The sequence below is a fragment of the Apteryx rowi genome, unplaced genomic scaffold (assembly GCF_003343035.1).
Source record: "Apteryx rowi isolate R43461 unplaced genomic scaffold, aptRow1 scaffold_91, whole genome shotgun sequence".
NCBI lineage: Eukaryota > Metazoa > Chordata > Aves > Apterygiformes > Apterygidae > Apteryx > Apteryx rowi.
Window position 1 is genome coordinate 1194834 of NW_020451216.1, and position 25882 is coordinate 1220715.

At 44.9% G+C, this 25882-nt stretch overlaps 1 protein-coding gene across 1 annotated transcript in view; it reads right to left on the reverse strand.

The window, feature by feature from the left end:
- Nucleotides 1-18085, reverse strand: part of ACVR2B (activin A receptor type 2B) — a 117795-nt gene extending 99710 nt beyond the window's left edge. The window contains exons 1-3 of the mRNA XM_026091615.1: nt 18075-18085; nt 14225-14229; nt 12136-12142 (exon numbers count right to left, since the gene is read on the reverse strand). The gene's annotated coding sequence lies outside the window, so the exon portion shown is untranslated. The remainder of the gene's footprint in view (nt 1-12135; nt 12143-14224; nt 14230-18074) is intronic.
- Nucleotides 18086-25882: the final 7797 nt, after the last annotated feature.

Here is a 25882-nt window from a genome sequence, read left to right on the forward strand (position 1 = left end):
CGGGCCGGGCCGAACCGCACCGCACCGCACCGCGCGGGGGGTCCCCGGGAGCCCCCCGAGGAAGAGAGAATGGAAATAACCCGCGTATTTCTTGCGAAAAAAAAATATATATATACACACACACACACATATACATACACACATATATATGAGGATACTTTATACATATATATAAAGACACAATATATATTTATAATAGGAGGATATTTTGTAAATATATATATCTAGGAGGATGTACACATGCGTGTGTGTCTATTTGTGTACACACATATATATTTATATCCTCTGCTTTGAGGCTAGTGCAAGCGCGAGCGTTGTTGCGGCTTTTCGCCCGGCAGCCCCCTGCCCGGCCGCGGGCGAGAGGGGCCTTTTCCCCCGTGGGGCGACGGCACCCCAACTCCTGCCGCGGCACCGAAGCGGGTGCTGCACCGGCGATCGAGAGGCACGGTCGTTTCGGGGGTTAATAAGGTTTTTTCTCTATTGCCGGGGGTTACAGGAATTGAACGCTCTCTGCGATTTCTTTTAACTGTAGCTGAATAATCAAGCGTTAGGGAGCCCGAAGGAATCCTAGGGGGGAAGGAGGGGGACGGGAAGATGCTGAAGTTGGGTCGTTCCCGCGACTTTGAGCCCCAACGCTGCCCTGACTCATCGCAGGAGCAGGCTCATGCGGACAGTGGTGAATTGCAGGTCAGCTTGTTAATTTGTCCGATGGGGAGTAAGGCTGGAAATATTTATAAACCCATTTGCTTTCCCTCTGGAGGGAGATAAGAGTAAATATGAATCACTCCTTTAAAAGTTGGAGAAGCGTTTTGTTCCAAGAAGAAGTATGCATGTTTTTTTTAAAAAGTGAGACGCTCGCAGGAAACTTTGGGAGGCTTTTTCAAGAGCTTGTAACCTCTTCGAAGCAGGAGAAAAAAAAAAAATTTCTACCTATTCATAACACTTATGTAACAAGCCCTCAATCGTGAATGGGATTCCTAGGTGGAGTTGCAATAAACCAATTAATAGTATCATTCATAGTATCAGACCTCACTCATAATGTTTACTATTAGCAGAGGAGAATACGTGTAGCGGTTGTGTCTTTAAACAGGAGGCAGTCGGGGGGCAGTTACAGCTAGCGTGCGCGCCCACGGGCAATGCAAGCGGTAAAAAAATCCCGGTTGCAAATTCCGATGCAGAAAATAATCACCTGTCCAGGAGGTAACGGAAGCGTGTGGCAAAAAGCAGCGCAAGAAAAACGTCCCTGAAGGAGTTGCTCGGGTCTGYGCAGCAATCAGCCCGGCTCAGGTGACAAGCGCCTCTTCGTAATGGCCCTGCTCTAAGGACCCTGATTTCACAGCACCTGAATTTGCACTTTCCAGGCAAAGATCTCGACGCTTTTGAGGAAACGGGCCCCGGGGCGCTTCAGCCGCTGTCCTGGAGCTGCCGAGGCCTCTCGCGCTTCGTGACATGAGTGACAGGACGAGGAGCAAACCAACAGCGAACTGGACCGTGGGGTCTTTTTTTTTTCTTTGCCCAGGGAGAAACAATGCCCTGAATTTTCGTTCGTGGCACAAACAGCGAGTTACAGTCCTGGCTCGCTTACATTGTTTCACAGGGAGGTGTTTACCCCCCGCAAAGCTAAAATGTTTTCTGCCCTTGCAACATAAAAACCCCGAAGGGAGCGTTGTCACTGGAGATAATGTTACAGCCGGAGCAGGGTGACGCTTAAAAACTTTGCCAGCCTCTGCCCCTTCCTGAAATAGCGAAGAGCAAGGGTAGCGGGCGCTAGGAGCAGGCAGCGCTCGCAAGCGGTGTTTCCCGGAGGTTTCTTCTCTTTCCGGTTGTCACTAGAGTTGCACAGTTCCTACCGTTTCTAAATAATTATTCTTAACAGTTGGAAAAAAAACCAAAAACCCAACTGCGCTGAAATCATTTCTAGCTAATATGGTTTTACACCTTGCAGCATCATATGGTCCTCAGTCTTTCTCGTGCGACCACTGTCAGAAGTCAAATTCATGTATTTTGACACCCCACACGCGATAAAGATACTGGCATCGCTTAAGCCTGTACAAAACTGCAGCGCTCGTGCGTCGTTTATCTTCAAATCCTGTTGTCGCTCTCACGAAATGGGATTTCTTCAGGGAACGGGAATTCGTCCCACCAGAGGTGTTGGGAAACGAGGACATCCTGGGGGAAGGGGACTCAGTTCCCACGTTCACCCGCTCGGATTTGTTTTGCAGCCCAGCGTTGTTTCGCTGCGGGTTGCAGAGCTCGGATGCAACTCAAGTGACTCCTTTGCAGTCCTTTAAAGCAAAACTTCTGTTACTTGCAGTGGGTGAGGAGGCCTTGGGACAGCAAGCTCGTTTCCCCGCTGCAGTTTGCAGCTCAGTTGCTAAAGCAGCTGTTGCCTATAGGAAATCACTCATTGCTAAGCAACTCTGGGCATCTTGGCCTCTACCTACCAATTTCAAAATGCATAGGTAAGAAAAAACTATTTATATTAATAACCTTGAGTAAGTAAATTGTCACTTTAACCGCATTGTATTGTAATCAAGTGCTTCCCAGTAATGCCTAACCCACGCTAAGAAAAGGTTTCTTAATGCAACGGCATTCTACGTTCTCCTCTGTAAGCGGAATTAGGAAGTTTTTTAAAGCACAGAACCGATACTGCAGGGTTCCCAATACACGAAGAAAAGGTGGTTTTGCTAAAGAACTTTATCCCTGTGTTCAAGAAACGTAGAGATTCTTGTTGGAGTTGTGTGGTCCGTACCTTATCTGCAGAACTTTCCGGCAGGGTTTAGACCTAGTCTCAGCCTGACGCTGCTCTGGGTGCTTCTGCATAACTTTAAAGGGAGCAGAGCTGAGGCAGATTTAAACCTTCCTTGGCTTTCTAAGGACTCGGTTCTGTCACCTCTCCATCATGCAGCCACAATTAACTTTGCTGGAGCGTCTATATTTGAAGCAGCTTTAAATTAGAGCCTGAACTTCCAGACGTTTATGCATATGGTCTTCGCTACTGTCTGTATGAGCCCTTGGGTGTTTTTTTTTTTTTTTTTGGCGCTAAAAAAGCCCACCCGCGTTGGCAAATTTGCCCTTTGCGGTCTGGCTTCAGTGAGACCAGTAAAAATAGCAAGTGGTGCGGCAGACAGAATGGGCCCTAAACTCTACGAAGGTATTTTTGATGGCTTTTCTTAGCTCCCGGCTAAAGAGCAAAGCATCAGATGTTGACTGCTTGGGGGGGAACGCACCAGGCGAAGGGACCTACTCATGGCATGCCCGTAAACCAAAAGTTTCGCAGTCCGCCAGCGTTTGAATTCTCCCCGGGTTTTGGCTGTATTTTGGTGGAAGCATGAAGACAGGCGACTGGCAGCCCAGCGCCAGAGCCGCATGATGAAGCTTTGTTTGAGCTGAACCTTTACTGTAGCTTTACTCATCCATGAACGTTGTTAGGACTTCTCGGGCACAGCTCGTTATTTTTACCGCCGTAACAAGCCGAGTTGTATAATTATTCCCCTTTAAATCCGGGAGAGCTTGTCTGGTGTATTGGGTGGGGAGAAGGACTATCGGCCCTGGACGGCAACTGCGCTGTTAGCACCTTACTTCCCCAATAAAAGCCGAATCCAAGCTATAATCCGTATCCCCGAGCCCCGGCAGCCAGCCGGGAACTGCAGCACGCCCACGCTCAACTTGGAGACTTGTGTGCTCAGACAAGGAGGATTACGGACATCATATGACTAATTCTGCAGTGACGATATATGCTTAATTGGGGAAGGGTTGCACTCTCTATCTTTTTTTAAACCCGGGCCGTAGCCTCAAAGGTCTGTCTAATACTTGAGCTTCCTTGCAGGTATTTTCTTCACTGAGATGCGCCACGCTTCAGGTTACTGTGGCCCCTGGCTTTGCCTTATGCCCTTGAGCCCCGTTAGGCTTTTTAGTGATGAGAAACCGGCACTCAAACTCCCCTGAAACACCAGGCTGTGCTGCGCTCACAGCGGGACCTCCCCGAACCTAATGTGTAAAAGCTCTGGGTTTTGGAAAAGCTGCCGCATGGCCAGGACTCTGAGCAGAGCAGGGCAGTTATGTGAGTGGGCTACAGCACCTAACTTTAGGCACTTCTTTTAACATCTTGTTTGGGGCTCTCTGCCTCAGTTTCCCTTTAAAATACGAATATGGCTCTTTCACTATTGCTTAGCTCCCAAAAAAAAAGATAAATATATCTCTTACTTCCAAGGCAGGGTGTTGCAGAGAGTTGTAGCCAGTGCATTGTAAGCTCAGTGCAAGGAAGACGTTCTTAACAGCTGATGCTAGTTAACCGTTCAAACAGATGACCCAGGGCTGTGGCAGTAAAGCCACTTCCACGTGAAATGCTTCAGTCTGCCTGGATGCCTGTCTGCAAAATATGCTCCCAAATTGGTGGTTGCAGTGCAAGAATCACGTCTTGGTGACAGTCGTGGTGGCTGTGACGGCCTCCGGTAATGGGAATCTATTAATCTCGTGCTCTGTGCCCATAAAGCACTCCACGCTCCTTTTGTGAAAGGCTGGAGATAAATAAACATAGGTCCCGTCGTCAGATCATTTCGCTCATGTGGAGGTTATCTGCAAAGTCTCTGTGTGAGATGGGCAAGCAGCAAGGGCACGTTAGAAAAGCTTTCCATCCGCAGTGTAATGACACTATCCATCCAAGTTGCCATCTTCTGTAAAATGAGGATGGGAGATATTTACCCACGTTGCCTTCAGCTGTTGATATTTTTTACCTGCAAATGCAGTGCAGGTCTTTTAAAGTGCATGTGGTGGCTACGTTAGCATAGAGCCAAGGCCTGTGGTTTCTCCAGCTCCCTCGCCTTCCTCCCTGCCCAGGTGTTTGGTCGGCAAAAGCACAGCTTTCAAATTCCCGTTTCCATTTAAAAAGCCAGACTCGGAGTTTTTTAACTGGTTGCAATTAAGTTTTGACAGCAGGAAAGTTCGTACAGAAATGCCCTGTCTCTGAAATCGCTGTGCTTAAGCAACGCAAGCGGGAAAGTTGCAAAGCAAAGCACCCGTATCGCTCCTGCAGCCTGGCCATGCTGACGATTTTCCTTTCGCCGGTCTTACCTGTGGCCTCGTGCCTCCCGACACGCTCCAGGCATGTATGGAAGCACCAATAAAATGCATCCTGCAGTGTTTGGTGTATTTTTAGAGTTTGCTCCAGATTGTTGGCCCATGTCCCAAATTTCAGCAGTTAGGGTGTAGGAATGCCCGGTGGGGCTGAGATACCCTGGTTCCTGCATTGCTTTCACTAAGGCTTTAATCAGGAAAAATACCCTCTCGGAGAAGGCAAATGATTAAGATTTTGTGGCAAATACTCCATCACCATTAACAGGAGGTGGCAAACGCTCAAGACCACAGTATAAACAGAGCAAGGCAGATGCACTGAGCTTTCAAGTGCAACATTATTGTGTTACATGGTTTTGAGTAATGAACTGGACTTCTCTAACGTGCTAGTTTTCCTTTCGTCTTTATTGGGACTGGGGGTTATTTTACAGTATTTTACGTAAAGTGTAAAGTACCATCCTCTCGCCATGGGGGGATGCTGGCTTAAACCGCCTCAAAGAAGCTCTTCTCTTTAAGCTGGCAGTGTGCAAGCACGGATTCAGTGTTGGAAGGGATCTCCAGGTGCCGTCTAGTCTGTCCCCCTCCCTTTGGCAGGATTAGGTGGACCTATGTCATTCCTGAGAAATGCCCGTCTGACCTGTCCTTACGGCCTGCCGGTGACGGGCCCTGCACAGTTCTGGGCTGGTTGCCTGGCGAGCTCTTCCCAGGTCTGGAGGACTAAGTGTAAAACTATTGCCTTAAGCTTCCAATCACTGGTACATCCATCAGTTTTCCAGAGCGACTGGAGTGACATGTTGCCAATACAGGTGTAGGTGAAGGCCTGCTGCCTCCATCATGCCTGCGAGAAGGTCCCCGCTCCTTCCCAGCTCTCTCTAACCCCCTTACGCTCCATGCCTGGACCTTCCTGACCCCGTGTCCGCTCAGCCTCTCTTGTTCCCAATGGCTGCTGATCTCGTTCTTTGTTTTTGCCACCAAATGCTTGTGTGGAGAAGGGGGAATTAGCAGCAGGAAAAACATTAGTAATCCTGCAAGCCACCAGTCTCTGTGTCCGCACTGTAGGATAGCACGCAGACCCTTAGTTATGCCCCTACCATAGTTTAAATGGTTGCAAGCAGCTACTAATATCAGATTTGAAAAAGAATACAAAACAGAGGGAGAAGAAAGATTTAAATGTTAGAAAGTGTAACTTAGAAGACAAGGACGATGGATGCATGGCAAAGGTACCGGTCCAGGATGTTCAGGTGGCCACCGTTCCAGCTCGAGCTTCTGCATGATCTCTGATAGGCTTTATTTATCCCTTAAGTCATGGTCAGAATGGAAACAATGGGCTTTATCCACAAAAGTAATTAAAATGTTGCACTCACTGACAGGAGAGTTAAAATCAATTTCTGAAATACACCATGAGGAGCAAATGGCCAGGATGCTGTTGTGCGGAGCTCTGAGTCTTACGTGCACAACAGGAACCCAATGTTGCAAAAATCCCACTATCCTACTGGGATGCCTGTTGGTGCCCTGCAAAAGTCATGGAAGAACCTTCCCATTCATCTTGGCAGCGGTGGGGGCTTGGCTGAAGAGCAATTTCCACACCTTGGGAAAGACATGGCTCAACTGGGAAAAGTCCAGAGAGGTGCAAAAAGAATGACTGGCCTTGGAGGAAAGGCTGGACAGAAGTGTGTAGACTGAAGAGGGGACTGAGGGGAGACCAAACAAGTTGCCAAATACATGTAAGTGATGCAAAGAGGAGTGGCACAATTTGTCCTTGTATCTTCTGCAAGTAGGATGAATAGAGGGGTTAAACTTCAGCAAGAAGGACATAGGTAAAACATGGAGAAACTTTCTGACACTATGAATAGTTGAGCACAGGAGTATAGTCCCACGGGTGGTTGAGGAACCAACCACCTTGTCCTTGCAGGAGGAACTTGGACAAACATGTCTCGGGAGTAGTTTTGGTATTGGTGGTTGTACCTGGGGCCTCTTGTCCTTTAGAGGGCTTTCTCTGACTTTCTCCGACTTTTTTTTTTCTTAATTCTCACAGTAGGACACTTCAGTGTTTGGGAAGACCTGCAGGAATAGCAATCCCCCGTTTGCAATGACGGAAATCTCATGCCATGCAAGAACAAGCCCGTGCCTATTTAGCTGAAGTGCGGCTCTTAGGATTGTGGGGATACAGAAACAAGCTAAATGAGCAACAGTGTGCCATAACCAGTAGAAGTTAGTTATTCTAGAGCATTAAAAATCCAGCATTTCTTTGACAAGCAAACACTGCACACGAGCAGAGCTTTTCCGTGTGAAATATTACAAAGAAATATGGGTTATGTTTAGTGTTACAGAGGCACAAAGAAAATCTCATTAGAAGCCACTGACAATGATCTGTTATAAAGGGAAGAGAAGCAATTTGTGAGCGCTCTGAAAAATAGAGTGCATCTCTGTTCTACCCTAGTCCTCACAGCCTGCTGCTGGTCTAGGACACAGCGACTTCTTGTGAGAAGGATCTGTGCCTTCTTGCTTAGTTAGCTCTTATACATCAGTTTTTATTTGCTGGGAGACTTGAAAGATAAGCAGCAAACACTCTTGTTCCTATTTTAAACACATGGAAACTGCAGTACAGAGAAATAAAATGACTTGCTCAGTGTCACAGAGCAATTTTGTGGCAGAGCTAGACCAGAGCCCAGCTCCCTTGCTCCCGAATCTGTGTGCTGACCTTCATCGACCCTTGATTTTTATCACCTTCCAGGGAAGTCTGCTGGCCTCTTCCAGTTGACTTCCATGAGAGTAATGGCAGGTATCAGATGAAGTCATTGGGAATAACAATGCAAAAGAAGCCAATATTAAATGCGAGGAAAGAATTGATGGAAGGGAAAAAATAGATTTGAAAAGAAAGGAGTAAGTTCTAGTGCAGCTTCCACAATGCTATCCCCCCTTTAATTTGTGCCTGCTGAAAATTAAAAAAAAAAATAGATTGCTAATATTAATAGATGAAATGAGTCTTGAATTTTATAATAGTGGAGGAAATGAAAGGACCAAAGTAATATTGTGTTGTTAACTGAGATTTTAATAATGATTCTGTCCTCAGTTAGTGCATTTGTTCCACAGAAAGTAAATCATTAATGAAGATGGGGGGGACACTTTTATAGGGATGGAATTTTAAAAGAAAAGTTTTATTTGTCCTTAATTTCCTAGAAACCTTGCAATACAGTCAAAACCAAAAGACCACCACCTCAAAACCAGTCTACAAAGACATGATTTGCCAGAGTAGTTAACACTGCCTGGGGTAGGATGGAGCGATGGATCTTCCCCTCTGAGCAAGCAGATGAGGATGGAAGAGAGGTCAGGCACCTCGTTCCTGATGGAGGAAAGGAGGTCTGAAATGCTCCCAATTTGTAGCGTTCTCCTGGCTATTTCTGAATTTTGTGAGACGCACTTTCCACCAGGTTGTCCGCAGGGGGTGGATGGACCCAAACCACCCCAGATGCAGAAAGAGCCTGCCAAGGGCAGCATCTTCGACGATGCTTTCTGACCTACCCACCATTCTCAGCCACTTCCTTGGAGTCCCCCCAGCCAAAAAAAAGGGCTCCCTGGAGCAGCAGGCCATTTTGCACCAAGCCCCCTGGTTCGAAATGGCAAGTACAGAGAAGATTGCAGCCCCACCCGGTGCATTAAGCTCTTGATGCCTGTGCTCCTCTGATGGTCCCGTGGCTGTAGGATCCAGGAGATGCTTTTAGATGCTTTTTTAGCGTGTGCTGCTGAGCTCCTCTCAGTGCTATAGCCGAGTTGCCATTTGCTCACAGCAGTGGAGAAGAAAAACGTCTCTGTAGCCGGGATGCGGTGCCTTAGAAAAAGCAAGCATGGAGCATGCATGCCTGCGCACAGGCAGAAGAGGTGGGGGAAAAGCTACGATTCCCTGGATTCCTTAACGTGCGCAGCACCCCAACACCAAATATAGAAAATTGCAAATTAAATGACAATTTTGTATTTAAATTATCAAATCCATAAAGGGAAGCAAACATTAAACAATATTGTATGAGAGCCTGGAGTGTCACCGCAAAAATTAAGACTATGTAATTAAAAGTACAATGCAATTTATTTTTATATCATTCTTCGTTCAGATCAACAAATCTTATTACTTATCCAAAAATGTAAAGCAGGCTGCAAACTAATTTAAAAGATGAAGACAAAGTGGCTATTGAAAAACCTATGTTTCTTGGTCCCTTAGATCTGGCAGCAATCATGATTTAATATTTTAACTACTCTAATAGGTTATAGTGCTGAAGAAAAGTGCATTAATTACTATGGGAAACCTAAAAAAAAATCTAATTAAGAAGAATAAAATCATTCTTATTGACTGGGAAAAATAAAACTATGTAAAGGGAAATGAAGGATGAAAAACTTGAAGATACACAAATATTAATAAATGCGGTCTGTGCAGGATGGAAAATATGGTTCTGCAGTTCCTGGGGGTGTGGATTTGAATCTGCTAGAGATCACAGTTTTGCATGGTTAAAGCTCTTCTCCAGCATCTCACCCACTGGAAGCATCCTCTAATTAGCCGCCGTGCGCAGAACTGCATTTGGTCTGAATTCAGCTCAACATGTCTATGCAAAGCCCCACTGGCTGTTTCTGAAACAGCAGGCCAAGAGCACGAGATTGCACTGCATTTTTGGATGCCAGCAGGGATCACAAAATCATTACCTTGATTGTTGCCACCCTAAAAAATCACAGAGCAAATTTAAGAAATCGATCCAGTGTCCCAAACCATGTGCCTAAGGGAGTACGGTGCTAAGGGGAGCAATGACACAGCTTGGGATGAAGCGCCTTGGGCAAATGCACCCGTTGAACTAGCCACAGCCCTTTCAAATAATATAAATGCATCCTCCCTGTGTAAAATACCCTACGTTGTTTGGTCAGCCCCGAGGAAGGTTGTCTCTTGACGTTCCCCATGTAGCACTGGAAAAGGGTGGTGGGCAGCCGGCGGCCAGCGCTCCCGTTGTGCGCGCTCAGGGGATCCCGAGGGATTCAGGGCTGCTGTCAAAGCAGGTGCAACTCAAGCCAGAAGGAAAGAGCAGCCAGAAATGTCCGGAGCTGTTCGGCCATTTTTTCCAGATGTGAAACTAGATGGGACTGTGTGTGGTTTTGTCATTGTCAGACCGGATGCTGAGACTGTGATTTTGAGCTTTCATCCTGACTTGGAGTAGGGATGTTTTTCTTTTATAGTCTTGAACATTCCTGGGATGGGAAAACTATTTCCTGCCCAGCTTTACTGTCCTCATTCCTAAAGATACCGCTGATGTAGAAATGTCTGTGGATGTTAGAAAGAAGGGAAAGGATGCCACAGGGTCAACAGCTACACTATGTGTTTAAATAAATACATGCAGTTTAATTACCTCAGCTGATATTAGTATTATTAATGCCTTTTCGAGCCAGAAGATATCCTTTGATCACTTATATTTATTTCACATGTAAAACAGGCCACAGCAATTTGGCCAGTTATCTTGTACCAAATCCAGTAACTTGTACATCGTTAATATCTCCAGATATGAAAAATTAGTACTATTAATTTTCAACAGCCCTTCCAGGATTACAAATCTGCCTCAAAGGCAAGAGGAATTGTCTCAGGAATAAGGACTTCAAGATTCAGTGAGCATGTACCATGCCAGAGAGGAGGAAACTAAGTGAAATTTTACAACTAATGATACTAGTAAGGATATATGCTTGCACAGAAAGCCAGCAAAAGGGCACTGCACCACTGCAGCTCTATTTTGATGATATTATTGACACTCCCAATTGCACAGCGCTTTGCTGAAAGGTAAGAGCATTCCCTTTCCCACCTTCATCCACAGGAAACAAGGTCACAAAGCCAGGAGTGTGGTCAGGGATTATTTGAAGGGGTTTTGGTTGGCTGAGGGTTATTTTGCAGCACAGAAACATCTGAGCAGTAATGTCTTTTGATTAGCAAAGAATTTTTATGTTAAACCTTGCAAAACACACAAGGATTATCTCATGAAGGATATCACATAGACTGTGTATAAGATATCTACGCAAGGGTTGCAGAAGCAACATTTAGTTATAAAATGTAGAAATAAGCAAAGATTAGATGCATCCTCTGAGGGCAAGATAGAAGTTTTATTTTTATGTGGTGGCATTCAAAGGGCTCAGCTGTATTGGGACCGTGCCATCCTGTAGGCGCTTTACTAATATGAGGATCTGTAGACATGAGAACATTGTATAGTCTGCTCTGAGCTCCTGCACAACCAGGCACCTGGAGCTGATGCAACCCCAGTGCACAACTGCACATGTTGCACATGTTGTGTCCATGCCCATTCACCTGATACACACATGCTTGTGCCTGCAGCTACCCGAGGGAGGGTTTGGGGCTATGGCCTGTGGGTAGGGCGCAGTGTGTTTTAGCTGACTGAGTGTGGGACTGCCACCTTTCTCCTGCTCTGGGATCCCACAAACCAACTGCAGCTCTTTGTGAAGCACCCCAGGGTACAGAGAGAACTGCATGGGCAAGCACTTGAGATGCACACAGAGCTTCAGGGTAGGGGAAGGTCGTGAGGGTGATGGTGGGATTAGTCTCACCTCATTTCAGGTATCTACAGAATAGACATCTGCATGTGAGCTGCCACACCAGGCTTGCCAGGCAGCAAGAAGAAATAGGTGTTCTTATTATGCAATTCATCTGTTCTGTTTTAACCATCCACTTTAGGATGAGATGAATCACTGTAGACTCCATTGACTGTATTGACTGACTCTCCATTGACTAGCAAGGGAGCCACGGGTGATGAGCTCAAATGTAGATTTCTACATTTAGTCAGGTGAATCTACCCAGTGTTTCGTGCCCATAGTTAAGACTTGACTGCTCTGAGTAGCTCAAGCCTTGGCATTTCAGTCAATAATTTCTGCATCAAGCTCAGTATTTGTGGAGAAGCAACACCCATCATGGGGAGTTTGCAATATGCCTGGGCAAAAGCCAATAGATGGGAAATAGCAATGATCCTGAGATCGAGTAACTTGCCCGAGGTTGTAGGAAATAAAACCGACATCTGCCTCCTGCTCCTCTACCATGTCCCTGAAACCCCACATCCCTTTTATAGCATTTTTCTATGTCTTCACGGAGAAACTAGTCTGCGTACATGCTAGACTTTGCAATAAGTTCATTGCTGTTGTCACCGCTCTCCCTCCAGACTGAAGAGGTCCTACTGAGGCCATATAACTTGCCCTTGCCCACCTGTGTAGAGGACCACCTTCAGGAGCCAACCATACCTCATACCACGCGTGGCTACTGCTGCACTCTCATCCTCAGTGCATCAGCCACTTCGGAGGAAGCCTTGGGTCATTAGGAGAGATACTGACTGGGTCATTGAGAAAACACGTGCTTAAAAGAGGGGAAAAAGGTTAATTAATCGGTAGAAGTGTATGCCGTTAAAAGCAGAGAACAGCCTACTTGTGTAAGAGTGACAGCCTGTACAGTTTTGTGTATGTCCACACACTTAGCCCGTTGCTTCAGAAAGTCTGTCTCCCTTCCACTATGATCATTTTTGACTGTTTGTAAGCCGCATGCCTTGACGTGCATGGAATTATTACTATGAAAATGTGCATTCTCGTTAATAGGTATAGTTTAAGATGATTGTTAGCAGAGCATAAGGCCTTATTGATTGAAAGGGACATATGGCAGGGATGTATAATGATTCACTTTGGCTGCTGCTTTGAAATCCTATTCATGGGAGGAAAAAAAACCCACTCTCCTTTGCAGTCGGGCTTCATTCTTTCTGTAGCATGTTTTTCAAACTGGGCCTTTTCACAAGGGATCCATAGGAGAGGTTTCCAGCTCTTATGGGCGTGCACACAAAGCTCTTCTCAGTCCTGCAAGGGCAGGTCACGGTGACAAAAGCTGAAATTATTTCCAGCCTCCCTTTGAGTGAAAGGTTGGTCATGTTGCAGCTCTCTCCTCCAGGACTCTTTCAGTGGATTTAGTGTTTATGCAAGGTGGCAAATTGACAGCCTTGAGCCCTGAAACATGGTATCTGCACAGGCCAGGTCCAGGCTGAGCAATGCTGAGACCCGTTTCCCTGCAGCGCATCTCCCTGGCTGGCCGAGGAGGACACATGGAGCCTGAGCCATAGCTCTTCACCTCTGGTAACAGCCTTGTGGAAACGGTCCTGGCATTTTTACTGATCGCATTTTTCAGAGACGACGATTGCAACGCTCCAGCAAGCTGTACTAAAGGTATGCGCTTTTCTGGAGCCAGTTTGTCTTCAGTAGAGGGGAAAAAATGCATGTTCTTACATGGCATTAGCTAATACGAAGTAATTAACCTGAGGTAAAATCTTAGTGAAGGCAAAGCAGCCAGATTATTAATACATGTAAATGGACAGAGATAAGCCCTGAGGACCACATCACTCTTCTGTGTATGTTAGCGGGTCCAAGTGAAGCTCAGGTTGTCTCACCTCGTTTGCCATGTGTAGACTAGCAAGGTAAGAAACAATTTTGCAGCCAGGTAAAGGCACCACTTGGTGAAGCCCGAAAGCCCCTCACCACCTCATCAGTGAGGTTTCTGGCAGGCATGTCAGCCCTCAAGACAGCTGTCCCAAATGACTCCTCTCCTCCCCGTAATGCTTTTGAAGAAGAGGACCACAGCTCTAAGTGGCATGGGCTTTTATAGCTGCCTGGTGTGGCAGGATGGCTACAGACCCGGGGGTGAGGACACATGCACAGAGTTGTGGGGATTAGCCATGGTTGGGTGCTGGGGTAATACTGCACCAGTGCTCAATGGCAAACCCAACTGCAGTTACTACTGCTAACACTGCTCTGCCATCTGTGTCCTGCTCTACCCAGTTGATGGGTGCTTCCACCCCTGCTCCTCTCACTGACCCAGGCTCTTCACCACCATGTGCCAGGAGGCCAAGACATGCACAACAGGTTCTCATTGCCCCAGCAGAGAGAGGAAGGACCTGAGGGCATCTTCTCGTCTCCTGGCGGGCAGCTCTCCTCTCTTTTCCTTAGATAAGCAGCGGAGTGAAGCTGCTCTGGTGTGAGTGCGGGGAAAGGTTTTGCTGAGGTTGGCTAAACAGGGGATGAAATGGTGATCCCCACAAACCCTCTCTCAGAGTACTTTTGTAGCCTCCATCATACAGAGAAAACCCCAAGGGACTGGTCCTAACCCACCGTGAGATCAGATCATCCAGGGAGCTAACTGATGGAGGGAGAGAGCAAGATCTCTGCCCTTATCTGTAGCCCTTCAAACCTCCCTTACCCTCAGCTTGCTGATTTAATAGTAGCATGATGTTTGGTGAGGTCTGGATACTTTTCTTGGCGGCAGTACGGTGAATGATTCATGTGGTATTCTCCTCAACAGTGGAGATACAGCCCATGTATTTTACCCCCCACAGATAAAGAATGCAGTCTTCATATATGTCTCTTTTGGGAACTGATGCTTTCTAGGAATTCCTTGCAAAGAATTAAGTAACCCATTTGATTGTCATCCAGAATCCGGCGGCTGGCTACATGATCTCGCCCGGCTCTCTTTTCCAGAGAAACACTTCTTCAAGATGGTCTGCAGCACGGTGGTCTCGAGGATTTGCCTCTGGTAGTCAAAACAGGTATCCCTTGAATAAAATAACTCTGAGCAAGCAAATCAACTGAATGCCTTTCATTATACCTGTCACTGGTTTATTTACTCCATGGCCTCTTCCATAAAAGTCTTGAGTAATTTCAGCATGTTAAAACATCTGCACTTGTTTTCAGAAAATAACAACAACTGCCAAAGTATGAACTCACTATTTTCTCAGAGACCCTATTGTTCAGTGCCTGACCCTTATTGTTTCTGATCTCTTGCGGACGGTTTACAACGAAATCCACTTTATTTACAGTGGAAAGCAAAATATGTCAGAGCAAGACAATTGACTATAAGCCTTCAGTCACTAATGGCTCATTTTTGTGCGTGCTAAAATGTAGTCATTTCTTGTGTTCATTGAAATCGGTGGCAAAACTCCCATTCGGAGGTGTCTGTTTGGTCCTGTGCCAACATATGAGCTCCTGCTAAGTGTAAGGTGGTGTGCCATACCAGACACCTTCTAAAACGGGATCCAGAATGCACCAACAATTTTCTGTAGACTGCCTGAGCAATCCTGCAGCGAGCGCACGCAATTTAAGCCCTCGTATCACTAGAATATTTAAGCATTGCTCAACCAGTTTGCTGATTAGCAACCTTTGTAAAAAACCGAGCTGTTGACAGGTGAATCATTTCTGTCCCACAGTGTCTCAGGCTTTACACTTGGTTTGTGGCCAACGTCAACTCCCACTGAAGGCCTTTCTTATGTAGCTTGCCCATGAATGCTTTACATGGGGTCATCGCATCTCGGAGATAAACAATGAAAAGCTGAAGCATGCTATTAAGCTTCTTAAAACATTAGAAAGACAATCATTTCGACAGAATAGATGTTAATCACACTTGTATAAAAGCTTTTCATCTTCAAAGCATTTAGCCAACATTAATTACATGTAATTGGCTTTTCTATGTATGTCATGCAAAATGCACCTTTCATTTCACTTGTCACTGCTATCTTATCCAGGATTACTGAAAGAAAGCTGCGCCTGTTCACTTGGGCACAGCTTCCTGAAGCCACCTGAGGCCTGATTTTGCAAATCACTAAGGGCAAGATTTAAAACAGCAGTTGCACGAAGTATAGACACCTCAGTTTCACTGAGTGATCCATGGAAAAAGTAATGCCATCCCACTTGGATGCCTTCAGAGTCACAAGCATCTCAGTTTCCCTACAAAAATCTTCCTAAAAGACTTAAAGTTTTGCCATTCCCTGTGCCTAGGGATGTCCCTGCCTTCCCTGAGGCGATCTAGTTCCCATCTCCTGCTGGACACTGTGGCACCCACATGCACCGGCATTCACCTGAAGTGCCTGGGGTGCCCAGTTTCTCAGTACCATGAAAAGCGAAGAGGCTGCATTTTCCATAGTAACACTGTCTTCAAGCTCTTACGTGAAAAGTTGGAGACTTGGGTCCGTTTCCTTCCTCAGTCTAAGGACATCTGAAACCCCTATCTGCCACCACCTTGTCCTGCTTTTCCAGCAYGGTCTTTTCAGTGAAATAACTGCTGCTTTCAGCAACAAGCAATTAAAAAATGCTCATTTCTTAAAAAAAACAAAGTTAAGATTCTGATTCCAGTTTATGTTGTGTGTAAGACAAAAAATGTTTCTTACCAAGTGAATTATCAGGATTCAGCTGGGAAATATGAGTTCCATGTGTCCATGGAAGAGTAGGCTAGTATTCAGGTTCCCTAGTGTTCAGGGCTGAAAGGAAAGGATTTTTGGAAGCACTAGTCACAAGAAATAAATTCCATCAGAAAGGATAAATCATGAATTTTTCTTTTTCCAAGGGGAAAAAAAAAAGAAAAAACAGGTATGCAAGGACTAGGTCACTGGAAACATTTCCTAGAGGTGACCATTGGATTGAGGGTAAGGTTCAAAACAGGTAAGAAACAAAACCCGACCGCTAACTGTGCTCTGCAGCACCACCTGAATCCGAATCATAGGACCTTCTCTGTCAGAGCTCAGTAAAGGTCTTATACGTGTCTTTAGTCTGTTTGGCTATCGTTCAGAAGGCAATATTTCAGGAGGTGTTATACTTGTTTTCATATGTATATAGTGCCATTTACAAGCTGGTTGTTTCTATCCCTATTCATATACATAGCTAATGGAGCATAAAAAATATGATTTTAGTTCACTGGCTCATGAATGGACTAAAGCTTCATCTGGTATTCCTGCACTGTATTAAAATAAATAAAGGTAGTTTTCCAAAAGCCCGGGATTTTCTTAACTTTTATTCTTAACCCTAGATGACTACAAAGGCCGGAACCTTCAACTGAACTGCAGACCTCTAGAACTGTCTCATCCAGCCAAACGTGTACGTTGAAAGACTCTCCGTCTTTCACTAGTGTGCATTAGAGACAAGGAGATGCATGTGGTACAGTCAGGATGAGCATAAAATAGTTCTGCTGTGCAAAACAGAATTTAAGGAGCCCAAGGACCTAACCGAATTCGTAGGGAGGTAGATTCTTAGAAAAGCATTTAAAAGTGAGGTTCCAGTGCAAGTCAGAATTGTGCTCATAAATCAACAAGATCTTTTAAAAATCCCACACACAGTCACCCACCCTCAGTAGCTAGAGTGGTTGTTTATTTTGCAGACATCTTCACAATTTCATTCTCAAGTTTATAATTCAGCTAGCGGTAATGTAGTTCTGTCAGACTACTCCCACCCTTGAGTAAAGTAAATGGTAAATGGTTAAGTAAATGGTTAAGTGCTTTATTGGTTCAGAGCTAGAAGATTCTCCACCTTGCAGGATTGAGCCCTGTAATCTATTCATATTTCCTTTTCAGCTTCTGCAAGTAACCCCAAACAAGCTGGGAACACTAAGTGCAAAGTTATGGGAGGTGACTGTGGCAATTTCTGAATGACAAGAGCATTTAAAGGAAATGTCAAGAGTCTGTGGGCTGCAAGCTTTTATGTTTCAAGGAGAAACAAGAAGAAAGGAGGGACAATAAATCAAACGCAACAGCTTAGCATACTCCATTTCTGAGGATTAACCTCTTGAAAGCCATGTCCCCAACATGGAGAGGGCCACACTCCTTTGATCAGGTCCCTTATTTTCTGTCAAGCAATGGAAGTGGCAGGTCAGGCTCTGCCATGCGTGCCCAGGGGCCAGGTATACTATGCTTTGCTTGACATGTGCTATGCATTTATGGGCTAACATCAAACATGAGCAGATTTATAATTTTTAATCAAAAAAAGGATTATAACCTAATAAATCCTAATAACATATTCTGTCTGGAGGTTATGTGATGTAGTAGTATAATATACCGGTAGCCTCCTCTMCTGAGTCTCGAACACAGGGTAAAGTTTTTGTACTTCTTGGTAAACTGTGCCTTGGAAATGTGTAAATAGTCCTAGCTCTGGATGGAGCCTTCCCRCTGTCACAGGTTTTGAAGTACCTGCACAGAAAAATGGAGGGAAGCTTGCAACATCCTGTGTGACTTCTCTCTTCTCTCACTTCAAAGGCTGAGTATTGCTGGTTAAGGGCTGAGTATTGGTAGTTATCTAGCTTAATCTAAGCATTAAATGTGTCTAACACATCCGTGATGAAGGTCAGAGCTTTGAGCCTTAAGGAGCCCTCAATGACAAACTGCTGTAGGCTAAGGGTCAGTTTGTAAGGGGCMATCATTTTCTAACGTTAAAAAATGATGACTGCACAAAGCAGGAAATAACCCACTCCGTTGGATTTCCTGAGTTTTGGATGTCCCACCCAGATGGACAGGTATTATCGAGGGGAATCTGTAAGTAAGCCAGACCCTCCATTTATCAAAGGGGATTTTTGAGCCTTCTGTTCCCAAAGAATGATCATCTCTGCAATCCGTACTCTGCCTCCCAGCAAACGGCTGTCCTGGAAGAACACTTCTGCTTCCCAGGAGACCTAATTAACATTACAAGACTAATGGAGACTAAGCGTAAAGAATTTTTTAAAAGTTCTTTGACTGCAGTGCCATTTTAAAAGCGTCTCYTCCCCTGCTCTTTGTTTGCACACAATAGCTGAAACACCACAGTGGGGATGYAGTAGAGGTCAAGAGGCCCAGGGTATTTTCAAGCTAGTTTTAGCCATCTTACTGTTGTCTCGTGCTTCCCTGCCCTGTTTGCACCCACCTGCTCCTTTAGCCTCATCCTATAAGTGCCTTAAAACCAGGGATGGTCTCTTCTTTGTATGTATGCACATTCCTGGCATGATGGAGCTCAACTGGTGGTCAATGAGCAAGACCTCAACAAAAACTAAGTCTTGCTCCATCTTCCACTGCTACTGGGGAATAGTGTTGATGGGGGCCTGACACAAGTTGCAGTTATCTCCAAAGGGTTTGGAGTTATTCCTTTATGCGCTGCTTTACTAATTAAGGAAAGTTTTCCAAACCAATCAGCCAGACAGGTTGTGGCAGGATCAACCAAGTCCATGTCAGTAAGAACTGCTCTCACTCTCAGGTGTGGAGAGTGTGGAGGGAGCAACTCTTACAGATGATCCTCTTGCAGCTCTTCAGTTTGAACAATTTCTTCARGAAAACTATGACCTTGAGGACATGTACCTGGAAAAGGCAGCTCTGGATCTTGGCCTTTTTCTCTAGGCTATTGTTAAAACTCCAGGTTTCTCCAGGGCTCCAATAAAACAAGCCTGGCTGACAGACTTCAGCTGCAGTCTCTTACAATGTTCATTATGGGTGCTTTTCTATAGGTCTTGGACATGGAAATTCACACCCTTTTACCTTAATCCATTGCTTTTCAAAGGATCCTAAAGTACAGCTCCTTCCATTGGTGCTGGTGGAAGGAGGGCAGACAAAGGGTGTCCTCTGTGTTCCAGATCCTGCAAAGAGGTGGGTTTTTTTCTCCCTCCCTGGCTCAGAGGAAACTGTTGGCTTTAATTTTTATTGTAGTTAGCACAACTGTATTAATATAGTAAAAGAATCTGCTCAGCAATTCTGAATTCCTCCTTTGGGAAACAGTAGCTGTGCTTTCACAGACTCCTTAAAATTTAGGATGAAAGGGGTGTCTGTCTCCCCACCTAGGCCCAGATACCCTCTCCATTTCTTTCCTTCCACAGTTCAAAAACATCTTCTGCTCTCCATTTCTCAACTTGTCACAGGATGAAGGCTCTAGTCTAAAAGCAGTGAATGTAGCCAGYACAATGTTCTTAACAGCCCACTGAGCCAACCAGGCTGTTCGCAGAAGAAGACATTAGATCAGAACGCATTTCCTGGGAGAGAGGAATGACTGTGCAAACAAACACAAGCTCAGCCAACTTCTCAAAAGAGAAAGTTTTTGAAACCAGAGTCATTTTCATCCAAACCCTTGCCAACACCAGATTTCCAAGAACAGGACTTCTTGAATCTGACAGAACCCACCCCAAATTCAATTTCAAATTCCAGTTAGAATGTTGCTGTAATTAAGAAAAAAAATGCCAGTTGTGAGCAAAGTCCAGAAAAAAGCAGAGAAATGTGGCTGATTCAGACCTAGCACTACAAACACAGAGTAGCTTTGTTCACTGTCATCTTTCCACTTCACCAGCAGCTCTCCRTGACTAGAGACACTGACATGAATAAACTGGAGATTGGAGCACAGATAGCACATAGATCCAGCTTTTAATTCTGCTTAGTTCCTTGCACAACTAGACCTTGGTACAAAGGAATGGACATTACTAAAATCTATGCATTAAATAGCAGTTTCCTCATCTCCTTCCCCCCATCCCTTTGCCATATCTACAGCATCAGGATGTGACCTTAGTAGGTAGCTTAATAAGTCTGTCTATGACTTTGCCAAACCTGGAGGCTTTCAAGCCTAAAATGCTGAGCTGCCACAATTTGGATTAAAGACACCAAAGGCTGTCTGGAGGGAGCTGCAATAGATCTTTTCTCTGAGGATGAGATAGGAAGAGATAGGAAGAGAGTCAGGTAACACACACCTATGGCTTGTACCACCCCAGCTTCCAGTGTCAGGCTCTCAGAGGCATCACACAACCACCGTCTCAGGGAAATGGGGATGGAGGTGCAGGTCCAGGGTGCGAGGCAACTGCTGCCATCCTGCTCAGTAAGTTCCTGCAAATTGGGAATGCCTCACTCCGGCTGGTTCTGCACCTACTGATGTCTCCGCTTGATGAAGCACCTTCAAGATTTAATGCTGCAGTTTTACATTCCTGATTAAAGTCTGCATCTCTGCTGCAGATCTTAAAGAGTATAGCTGGTTTTATAAAAGCAAAACCCCCATCAAAAACTTTTCTAATGGCACATAAGCCCTGATTTTTCCAGCTCCARTTTTATAAAGGCCTGCTTAGCTCTTATTGCTTTAAGTCCTCTGAGATTACACAATTGTCCGCRGTTTTTTAAAGCCCTGATTTTTCAGTGGTTTTTAGAGTGTCCTGAGACTTTTGGAAAATTGAGATTTAGAATTGCTAATAAAGAAGCGGTAATAATTAGAAAAATCTCTTGTTCAGTGCAGATTTTATAACTCCACAGATACCATGGTATTAACATTCTGTTTGTCCACCTGTTAGAAGAAACAGATCTGAAGAGTCATAACTCTAAAACAGTGGGTGACAATTTAATGAAAAATTGAGCTCTGCATTTAATTTCCTTTTAAGTTCAGTTGAGCATTCTGCAAGATCAAAGGGGCTTTGTGGCTTGCAAATGATCTATGATATCAGAGAAACAGATTATAACCCAGGCAGAGTTTGGAATTTAAGTAAGCATCCACTTCTAATGCCAATGTTTAAAGTAGGCTAATGGAACTAAAGCGCAAGTATAATTTCCTATGATACAAGCCTATAATCCAGTTTAATATATCAGTCAAACACTAAAAGCATATTGTGAATTTAATTCTATGATTTGTCCCTGTTTAGAAAGTATCCTAAGATACCATAGAACATTTTTACAAAAAAAAGAAACCCTACCTTAGTTTGTAAGATTTTAGGACAGGGACCTCACCTATGTGCTTGCAGAACTCCTGGAAAAATTAGGCTGTTGGGTCCAGTGAGGTCAGAAYGATCAAGCACCAGAAACACTACATGTTAGTGAAGACTTTCTTTTTGTTAGCCTGGGTACTGGAGTTTTTGCCTCGGATACATCCTGCAGCTGACATCTCCCCCTTTGACTTCCATGCAACTCTATCGTGGGCAGTGGACTTGCCAAAAAAAAAAAAGGGGGGTCATTGCAGGTTAAAAGATGCCTCTGGAATTTTTTAAACCAGTCCCTGCAATGGCAGATTCCATATTTTCTCTTTCAGAAATAATCACACTCCAACTTAAAACTAACCAGGCTTTTCCCCTCCATAGTTCAGAAAGAAAGGCTGTTACAGAGATTCATTTCTGTCATTTGCACACTTCTTTCTATTTACTAATTTAAATTTATGGACAATTCATATCTTTTTTTTTTTGTGCCATCGTTGTCCTTTCAGTTAATAGGTCCATTTCCCCCTTGAAGCTTACCCCCTCCGGTATGTTTATAAGCAGTCATTACGTATATTTGTCTTTGCTAGCCTGAAGGAGTCAAATTTGTAATCTCCTCTTGTAAAACAGTTTGTTCATTTCCCTGATCAGTGGTCCTTCCTGTTTCAATCTGAATTCATCAGTTTTGAACACCAGTGAYGAGAATTGTACATGCTGTTCCAGAAGAGGTCTCATCAGCAGCCTGTACAGTGGCATTAATACATCTGTATCTTCACTAGAAACATGTCTCTTGATACATCTCAAGATTGCATTAGCCTGACGTGATGTGACATGACATTGGTAGCTCAGACATCTTATGATTAACCAGTACATCCAGGTCTTTCTCCTCTGTTCTTTCTAAAAAATCCACAGAATTTCTTATTATGGCAGACATTAGTACAAAGTGCAAGGTCCTGCATTCAGGAGTTTGCAGTTTCATCCCATTTCCACTGTCCCAATCTCTGAGGTCATCCAGGCTTTCCTATATGATATCTGGAGCCTCTTCAGTATTGACAATGCTTCTCGACTTTATGTCACCGGTACGATTTCTCTGTCTCTTCTGTCTTTGGTGTGAAGCTCTATCTGTATCTTCTCTCCTATGGGAKAGGTCACTTCTCAGCACAACCTATGACCATTTCTCCTCTAACTAGTTCCTTATCTTTCTTATACTTCCACTGCTTGTTCTTATTTTCTTCAACTAAATCATCATTTGTTAGGTGGCATTGCATCAAAAACAAGATGAAAGGACAGTTCAGGTTGGTGGGTAGCTCTGGAGGTCATTTGGCCTGACCCCCYGATCAAAGCAGGGTTGAACTTGGGATTAGATCTGTTTCACTAATGCCCGTAAGAACTAATCTACAGCATGTCCTTGGTCTAAAATGTCAGACATCTTTACCATGAAAACAAACAAACAAAAAAATTCCTATGTTTTACTGATTAGAGTTAGATTAGAGATGTTGATTGCCTTATCACTGATTTGGAGAGGTGAGCTTCTTTGCTGGATTTGTGATTAAAGCAGATCATCAAAACTGGCTCAAGCAAGACTTTCATGGCTAGTTTTGGCTGCCAGACTGCTGATACTATGTGTGCTGATGCTACCTCAGATGTGACCCTGCAAGGAACATGGCTGGTATTTTTAAAGGAACTCAGAGGAATATGCTGAAAGTTAATAGGAGCTGATCGCTCCATAATACTCCTTTGAAAGTCTGAATTTATAGCTATAATACTCTCACATCTCCATTTCTTTTCCTCATACCCCAACGTGAAGGAGAAGGCATCCAGTCAGACACAGAAAGACAGGACTCAGTTGACAAAAAAATAAGTATGTGGTATAAATGGATGCAGGGACATCTGGATGGGGCTGGTAGATATGACATAAAATCTACTCATGCTCTTCTGAAGCAGCAGGTGGGAGATGCTAGACYATCTCAGATGGCATTAGACACCTTCTTTAGACAACTGAATCGCAACCAGCACAGCCATGAATCATTTGTTTCCTCTRCTAATGGGAAGAGTTTGCTCTGGAGAAACTTTATTGGGCAAACCAAAAGAAACCTGTGGTGAAAAAAAGTTTTGGAGGGAGGTGTAGCCTAAAGATTTGGGGTCTACAGAGATCCTGGAATGCAGAGAGGTGAGGAGAGGGAGTTCAGGATCCTGGGAGCAGGGCAAGAAGGAAAAAGAGCAAGAGAGACCCTGGGCTGCACCCAAAAAACTCTTAATATCATTGATCCTACTCAGCCCTCACCCAGAGCTTCCAAAATCCCCCTGACGCCTCCTGAGCTCCTCTCCCTGCAGAGCCCTCACTGCCCCATCTCAGCATCCAAGCCCTGCTAACCCTGCAAAGCCCTGACAACTCCTTCCCCTCACCCCAGTCTTTACAACCACAATGACCTTGCCAGCCACCCATAAGYCCCCCACATCTCCCTACCGCCCCACCAGAAACTCACTCTCCCTCCCAGCTGCTTATCACTTCCCACAGTCCCCTCTTCATCCTGGCAGCCCTGCTGCACACACCAAAGGGAACTCTGTCCCTGCTGCAAAACTGCATTTGAGGTGTCAACATTCATCTCTTGCAAAGAAACCCAGAGCTGACTCTGGGTGAATCAGGCGGACCTATTTTTATCTGAGTACCCGATTCTGAAGCTGGTCAGACTCAGGTCAGCTTTGCCCAGACTGGAGGGACAGAAGAACCATAAGGCAAATAGTGACTTAGAATAAATCAAAATGACAAAGTATCAAAACTAAGTCATCTCTTGTAGTATAATAAGATAGGTGTTTCAGTTTTCACGTCATTAATCCAGTTGACCCACTGGATAAACAACTCTGCCTTGTAGTTAATCTTCAAATAAATATGCTCTTAAAACCCAGTGGGTATTCATCTAATATAGGATAACTGTCTTAGTGAAGCTAAATGAAATGCACTTGGGTAAACTTAATTTAGCCACTTGCTAGAATGGTTTGCTGAACTAGCTGGGGGAGAGGAGCTGCTGAACTCCTGTCAGGAGCAAGGATAGCTTTCCCGGCAACTCTGAAAGCAGCAGAGTTTCATGCTGGGGACCGCTTCTGACTGGGGGAGCTCAACACGCATTAAGTGAAAAAAAATACATGTAATAAGCATTTATAGGGCACTTTTTAGTAGTAGATCACCAAACAAAGAGTGGTCTGTGTCATACTTCCATTTTACACGTAGGGAAACTGTGGTGTGGAGAAGGTGACCTAAGGAGCCAGTGGTGAAACTATAAGCACAGTCCAGGACTCCTGGTCTTTGTTCAGAGCTGTGGTGCCAGACCACATTGCTTCCTCCAAACTATGGGATCTTTACTCTGAATGTCATAAGAGCTCACCTTTCCGGGAGGACAGCCCCTCTCATGCGCACTATGTCTCAGGAATGTGCAGCTGGCCACACTGAACCCACCTGCCTCCATCCTGCCCTGGAGCCTGTCTGTCGCAGGCTATTTCAGTCTGAGGGCAAGGAAACTTTTTGGAGACCATGTTCTTCATAGAGGCCTTGTCTCAACTCCCGATAGTTAGGAGATGGTGTAATCGCCGGATCTGGAGGCTATTTCAACTAATCTGCTCATGTTAACTATGGCAATACTGGGTTGAGGTGTGGTCAGTCCCTCTTTGAATCCTGTCAAATCCTCGGCCTTTACAACATCCAATGGAAGTGAGCTTCACAAACCCATGATATTTTCCATGGTGACATTTTTTTATTAACCTTGAATTTCCTGCCTTCTACTCTTTTATTGCATGCCTTGTGTCAGGAGACACRGAAAGAGAAGTGCTGAGCCAGCCTCCTTTCTACTGTTTATAATAGTGCATAGAGGTAAGGTGGGAAGTTTTGGCAACGAGAGCATGTCCCTTCCTTTTTGGGCCCAAGTCTCTTCCTAGGCCCTAAGAGGATTGCTGGCTCCCTCCTGGTGCCACCCTGCTCTGTCACAGCCTGCCATGACTTCTTCCCRAGAGGTCTCCTTCCCTGCTTCAGGTCCGGCATCACCGCTGCCAGCAGGCTCAGGCACGCTTGCTCCTCTCGGGTCCCTTTTCACCATTCCCCCTCTTTCCCTTGCCACAGMCCTGACAGCACAAGCTTTTATCACAGCCCTTCTTATTTAGTTCTCTTCCACTGTAAACACCACTTATCTTTTCAATCTCTCTCCATATAAGATTTTTTTTTCCTAGGTCTCAAATTATTCTTGTCATCCTTATCTGAACATCCTTTAATTCCCTTGGCAGTGACATATAGCATTCTAGATGAGAGAGAAGCCTTGGTTTTATACCATGCTGAAA